At 49.9% G+C, this 6,000-nt stretch overlaps 1 protein-coding gene across 3 annotated transcripts in view; it reads left to right on the top strand.

The window, feature by feature from the left end:
* Positions 1-5,592: 5,592 nt before the first annotated feature.
* PACRGL (parkin coregulated like) overlaps positions 5,593-6,000 on the top strand; it is a 33,587-nt gene continuing 33,179 nt past the window's right edge. For all 3 annotated transcript variants that reach the window (XR_012639355.1, XM_074951608.1, XM_074951609.1), the window contains exon 1: positions 5,593-5,725. The gene's annotated coding sequence lies outside the window, so the exon portion shown is untranslated. The remainder of the gene's footprint in view (positions 5,726-6,000) is intronic.

Genomic DNA, 6,000 nt, shown 5'->3' with positions numbered 1-6,000 from the left:
CTTCTACAGATTTAAAGAAACAGTACATAGTCCAGGGGTAAAAGTAATATAGAAGACTTACCAGTATGGGGGCCTGGCTCCAGGTCCCCAGAAGGGGCAGGGCCTCGGGCGGAAGGGGCAGGGTTGTGGTCAGCCTCCCCCAGCCAGCTGCCTGGCCTTCCACGCTGCCTGCCCCGCACCACCCGGGGCTCCGGTGGCAATTTAAAAGGGGCTGGGGCTCTGGCCACTGCCACAGTAGCAGCAGCAGCAGCCCAGAGCCCCAGGCCCTTTTAAATCACCTGGCCCCAGGGCAACTGCCCTTTTTACCCCTCGCCCCCCACCCGTTGGCGGCCCTGCTGGTAGGTCCATTAAACGTTAAAGTGCTGCCGTGGTAGCGCTTTAACATCATCTGCATACGGACTGGTGCCGGCAGCCACTTTCACCCCTGACAGCGTCTCACAGTTGAAGGTATATAGTGTAAAACCAGAGTAAGTGAAGTCAGAGTAAGTTTCCCTATGTGCATATCCTGGGGACTATGGCCCCATGAGGAAAGAGAGCTCCAACTTCATGAATCCTGGGGCCTCCACTCCACTTGGAGGGTCAGCCCATCAGTTTAGCTTCCTGTCCCCTATCCGGTGTCCCCACCTCACCATTGCTGTACTCTCTCATTAATGTTCATAGCAGCATGTATTTTGGCTAGTTCCCCATGCAGAAATACTCCTTGTTAGGCATAGGTTTGCCAACTGTCTAATAACACAAACCCAAACGCTCTTGCCCCACCCACTGCTCCGCCCGTACCCTGTCCCTGCTCTGAGCACCCCACTCACTCCATCACTCCTCCCTGCATCACTCACTCTCCCCCACCCTCACTTTCACCAGGCTGGGGCAGGGGGTTGGGGTGCGTGAGGGGGTGTGGGCTATTGGCTGGGGCCAAGGGGTTCGGAGTATGGGAGGGGGCTCTGGGCTGCGCCTGAGGCAGGGGGTTGGGGTGCAGGAGAGGGTGCGGGTGCAAGCTCTGGGGGGGAGTTTAGGTGCTGGAGGGGCTGGGGCAGGGGATTGGGGTGCGGGAGGAGTGAGGGCTCTGGGAGGGAGTTTGGGTGCAGGAGGGGGCTCCAGGCTGGGGTAGGAGTTTGGGGTGTGGTAGGTGGTGCGGGTGCTGGCTCAGGGTGGGAGTTTGGGTGCAGGAGTGGGCTCAGGACTGAGGCAGGGGGTTGGGGTATAGGAGGGGGTGAGGGCTCCGGTCGGGAGGCACTTACCTCAGGCGGCTCCTTCTTGGCAACACAGCGGGGCTAGGGCAGGCTCCCTGCGTGCCCTGGCCCCGCGCTGCTCCCAGAAGTGTCCGGCACGTCCCTGCGGGGGGCTGGGAAGCAAGGGCCCTGATGCAGCTCCTGGCCAATGGGAACTGCAGAGTTGGCACTCAGGGCGGCAGCAGCACCGCAGAGCCCCCTTGTCCCTGCCCAGGGGCCACAGGGATATGCTGGCTGCTTCTGGCAGAGGCGTGGGGCCCGGGCAGGTAGGGAGCCTACCTTAGCTCTGCTGCTCTGTCGGACTTTTTGAGCCTAAAATCTCCCGGTTCGGTTTTAGTAGTCTCTGGGAGATAGAGCCTGATTCCGGGAGACTCCCAGCAAAACCGGAAGGCTTCGCAACCCTAGTTAGGCGGGGAAGCATGCCATGCAGAGCAGCAACTTCCCTGCCCTGTTCACTTCCTGCCCCCAACATGCTATCTTCAGACCCAAGAGCCCTGGCCACATGGATTACTTCTAGCACTGGGGAGGGATGGGCTTTCATGGTCTCCTATGAATGGACAAAGCATTTATTTCCCGGTTTATTATTACTTGCATGCAGGGGCCATAAAGTTCAATGAGCCTGCCCTTAATCAGCATTTTATATGTCATATATGCTCTGTTTCCTGGTCTGGGATAAAACTGGAAAAAGATTTCTCAGTAAATAAAACAGTTTCTCGGGCAATTGAGCTAAGAAATGCATCTCCTTCCTATTCAGCAATCTCTTCTATTTTGGCACCTTTAATATGTGAATTAACAGTTTGGGGAATTGAACACGGAAAAAATAAAATCTTCTGACAGCAGCAGCAATAGAAGGATGAGCAATGGGTAATATTACACAGAGCTAGCACAGGAAAGGTAATGAACAAAAGATAGTGAATCATCACCACCAAGTGGACAAAATACAAAACTGAAAAAAAGTACCTCTGTGGGCTACTTCTTTTTCTGGTGCTCTGTTAGAGAAAATGTATCAGACCAGACTGTACTCACACTATCAGCCTAATCATCAACTGTAAAGAGATTTCTATATCAGTTTGCTTAAGTAGTGTGTAAACTACATTCCCTCTGACGTCAGAGTATCCAGTTTAGAAGAATATAAGGGTGAATATGACAATTAAAAAAAAACAGTCTGCAGTAATTTGCTAGTTAGAGCTGACCAGCTCAATCTTCAATAACTGTAGGAAAGTAATTTTACCCAACTAGTAAGTATATCAGATGTGAATACCTGCCTCTAAAGCATACAGCCAGCATCAAAAGCTGTTTGTGCTGCGAGTAACAAATTTTGTACTACCGAAATCTGTGGGAGCAGGATCAAAGGTAAAGTAAGCAGGTTTTTCCCCCCATAATATACTAAGGTATGTTCTAAAGTAACAAACCTCAAATTTAAAATAGCAATCAAGCATTTCTGAATGATCCAATTAGAGAAATGTGTGAGAGAAAACCAAGCATCTCTGAATGTGCAGACAATATCTCAGATAGTTTGATTAAACTAGAGAATTTGGAGTTGAGAACACTGGTTTCCTGTTCTTAGCTCTGTCACTAATTTGTTTGACTTTAGGTGTCACAAACCTTTCTGTATCTGATTTACTGTGACCACAGGCATAATCTAATCCCCCTGTGCCTCTGGTTACAAGGATTCTAATAATATCTGTGAACCTTCACAGGTTTGGTATAAGGCTGAATTAATGAATGTTTATGAAGAGCCTTGAGGTCTCTGGATAAAAGGCACAATAAAAGTTAAAATATCATTACTATATTACTATGGGTTTCTAGCTTATTTGTCATCTGGTAGCCACTATGTTACATGCGACCATACTAACACCTAAAATGGTAGGGTGTTAGGAGTGCTTGATAATGGCAGACCTAAAGCTCACACATCTAAAGTATGCCACATGAAATGAATACATCTCAAGGGGGGAAGGTCCCAGAGCCCAGGCTCCAAACTGACCCTAGATGCCTACACTGCAGTCCAAGCCCCATGAGCCTGAGTCCGCTGCAATGTAGCCATACTACCTTAAGGCATAATGGCCAATCCTGACAAGTTTGCTGTTGCGAGGCTGAGGCAATTATTATGAGGTGATTCAGTAGCTCTTAGAACTGTTAGGATAGTACCATGCCATACCAAAATCAGAAGGGACATGCTATTGAATTTTAAAAACACAGACAGGACATCTCTTGTGCCTCTGGAGCTTCCTATTTTGGCTTCTAAGCAGGTATCACACTCCATCTATTTCGTTCCTGGAAGATTTCAGAGTAGCAGCTGTGTTAGTTTGTATTTGCAAAAAGAAAAGGAGTACTTGTGGCACCTGAGAGACTAACCAATTTATTTGAGCATAAGCTTTCGTGAGCTACAGCTCACTTCATCGGATGCATAAAAGTGGAAAATGCAGTGAGGATGTTTTTATACACACAGACCATGAAAAAATGGGTGTTTATCACTTCAAAAGGTTTTCTCCCCCCACCCCACTCTCCTGCTGGTAATAGCTTATCTAAAGTGATCACTCTCCTTACAATGTGTATGATAATCAAGGTGGGCCATTTCCAGCACAAATCCAGGGTTTAACAAGAACGTCTGAGGAATGGGGGGGGGAGTAGGAAAAAACAAGGGGACATAGGTTACCTTGCATAGTGACTTAGCCACTCCCAGTCTCTATTCAAGCCTAAATTAATTGTATCCAATTTGCAAATGAATTCCAATTCAGCAGTCTCTCACTGGACTCTGGTTTTGAAGTTTTTCTGTTGTAATATCGCAACTTTCATGTCTGTAATCGCGTGACCAGAGAGATTGTTCTCCGACTGGTTTATGAATGTTATAATTCTTGACATCTGATTTGTGTCCATTTATTCTTTTACGTAGAGACTGTCCAGACTGAAACCAGACTTAAACTGTGATAATGTAGGTTAAGAAAAGTTGTCACGGGTGTTGCCCATACTGGTATTCCAGGAGGTGTGAGACTGGGGGAACTCCACATTTGGGGGAGAAGGAATACACACTGCTCACAGTTTAAGTCTGGTTTCAGTCTGGACAGTCTCTACGTAAAAGAATAAATAGACACAAATCAGATGTCAAGAATGATAACATTCAAAAACCAGTCGGAAAACACTTCAATCTCTCTGGTCACTCGATTTCTGATCTCAAAGTGACTAACTATCCTTCAACAAACAAAATTCGAAAACAGACTCCAACGAGAGACTGCTGAATTGGAATTAATTTGCAAATTGGATACAATTAATTTAGGCTTGAATAGAGACTGGGAATGGTTGAGTCATTATAAAAAGTAACCTATTTCCCCTTGCTTATTCCTTTCCCACCCACTGTTCCTCAGACGTTCTTGTTAAACCCTGGATTTGTGCTGGAAATGGCCCACCTTGATTATCATACACACTGTAAGGAGAGTGATCACTTTAGATAAGCTATTACCAGCAGGAGAGTGGGGTGGGGGGAGGGAAAACCTTTTGTAGTGATAAACACCCATTTTTTCATGGTTTGTGGGTATAAAAACACCTTCTATATTTTCCACAGTATGCATCTGATGAAGTGAGCTGTAGCTCACGAAAGCTTATGCTCAAATAAATTGGTTAGTCTCTAAGGTGCCACAAGTAACACAGTTAATGTATCTAAAACTGCAGGATAACTTCTAATGAGACATTGGGCTTTGGACACGGAACCAATGCGCACAGCAATGGCTAGTTGGTTCAACTAGCAACCTATCTTCATCCCATTTAAAATTGCCATCTGGTCTGGAGGAACAAAGCGGTGGGAATAAAACGAGAATCCCGGGCCCTGCGTTCACTCATTTTGACTTCCCAGTGGTTTTTGTTAGCAGCAGCCCAGGCATGTGTGGGCTTTGCGTGGGCACAGGGGCTCTTGCCCAGATCCTTGCAAGGTTAGGACCTCGGGGAGAGTATCCTACTGCCAGTGATTACGCTTAGGAGCCCAAAGGGGAGCTGCGAGGTGGCGGGGAGAGGCCCGAGTCGCCCGACTGAGCGAGGTGCCATTAGCTGCCAAGGGCAATCCCCGGTAGCGGGGACAATGATTGCAATGTAACAGTCACAGCTGAGGAAAGGACACGGGCGCCCTATTCCCAGAGCCAGGCCAAGGCTTTGCTGAGCTGCTGGGGACCCTGCCCAGTGTAGACGGGTCAGCCAGGCTGTGGCAGGCAATGATCCCCGGCCCCGCCAGCACAGTGAGCGTGGGCGAGCAGCCCAGCCACGCGGCAACGACGGACGGGACTATAGCACAGAACTGGAGGGGGGAGATTCGTGACGGAACATCCCCCGCAGCGCGAATTGCCGAGTCCGCCCACATCCGCGCATGCTCCCCAGCCCCGCCTGCAGTCTCTTCGCAGGAAGTTTGGCCTTTCCGCAACCCGTAGACACCGCGAAGCTTCCTTAGCAACCGGCGGGACGGGAGGTGTCGCTGTGAGCTGGACGCTGCGGATCCCCGGCGTCTGGCGGACCTGGTAAGAGTGGCGGCGGGAAGCCGGGAGGGGGCTGGGCTAGGGCGGAGCGCTACTCCGGCGGGCTGGGGGCTTCGTCCGAGAGTTCCTCGGCCGACAGGCTGTAACCGCCAGAGTTACGGACCGAGCCTCGCTCCTCCACGGACTTGGGGCCCCGCACACGGCCCCATAGACTAGAGCCGCAGCAACACCTCAGAGCCCTGCCGACGCCCCCCGGGGACTCGAATCCCGCCAATACCCCAGAGCCCTGCTGCTGACACCCCCTCGCGGCCTGGAAG

Source organism: Natator depressus, chromosome 4 (assembly GCF_965152275.1).
Source record: "Natator depressus isolate rNatDep1 chromosome 4, rNatDep2.hap1, whole genome shotgun sequence".
In the NCBI taxonomy this organism is placed as follows: domain Eukaryota; kingdom Metazoa; phylum Chordata; order Testudines; family Cheloniidae; genus Natator; species Natator depressus.
Note: the sequence above shows the minus strand (reverse complement) of the source record. Positions and strands in the feature narration are given on the sequence as shown.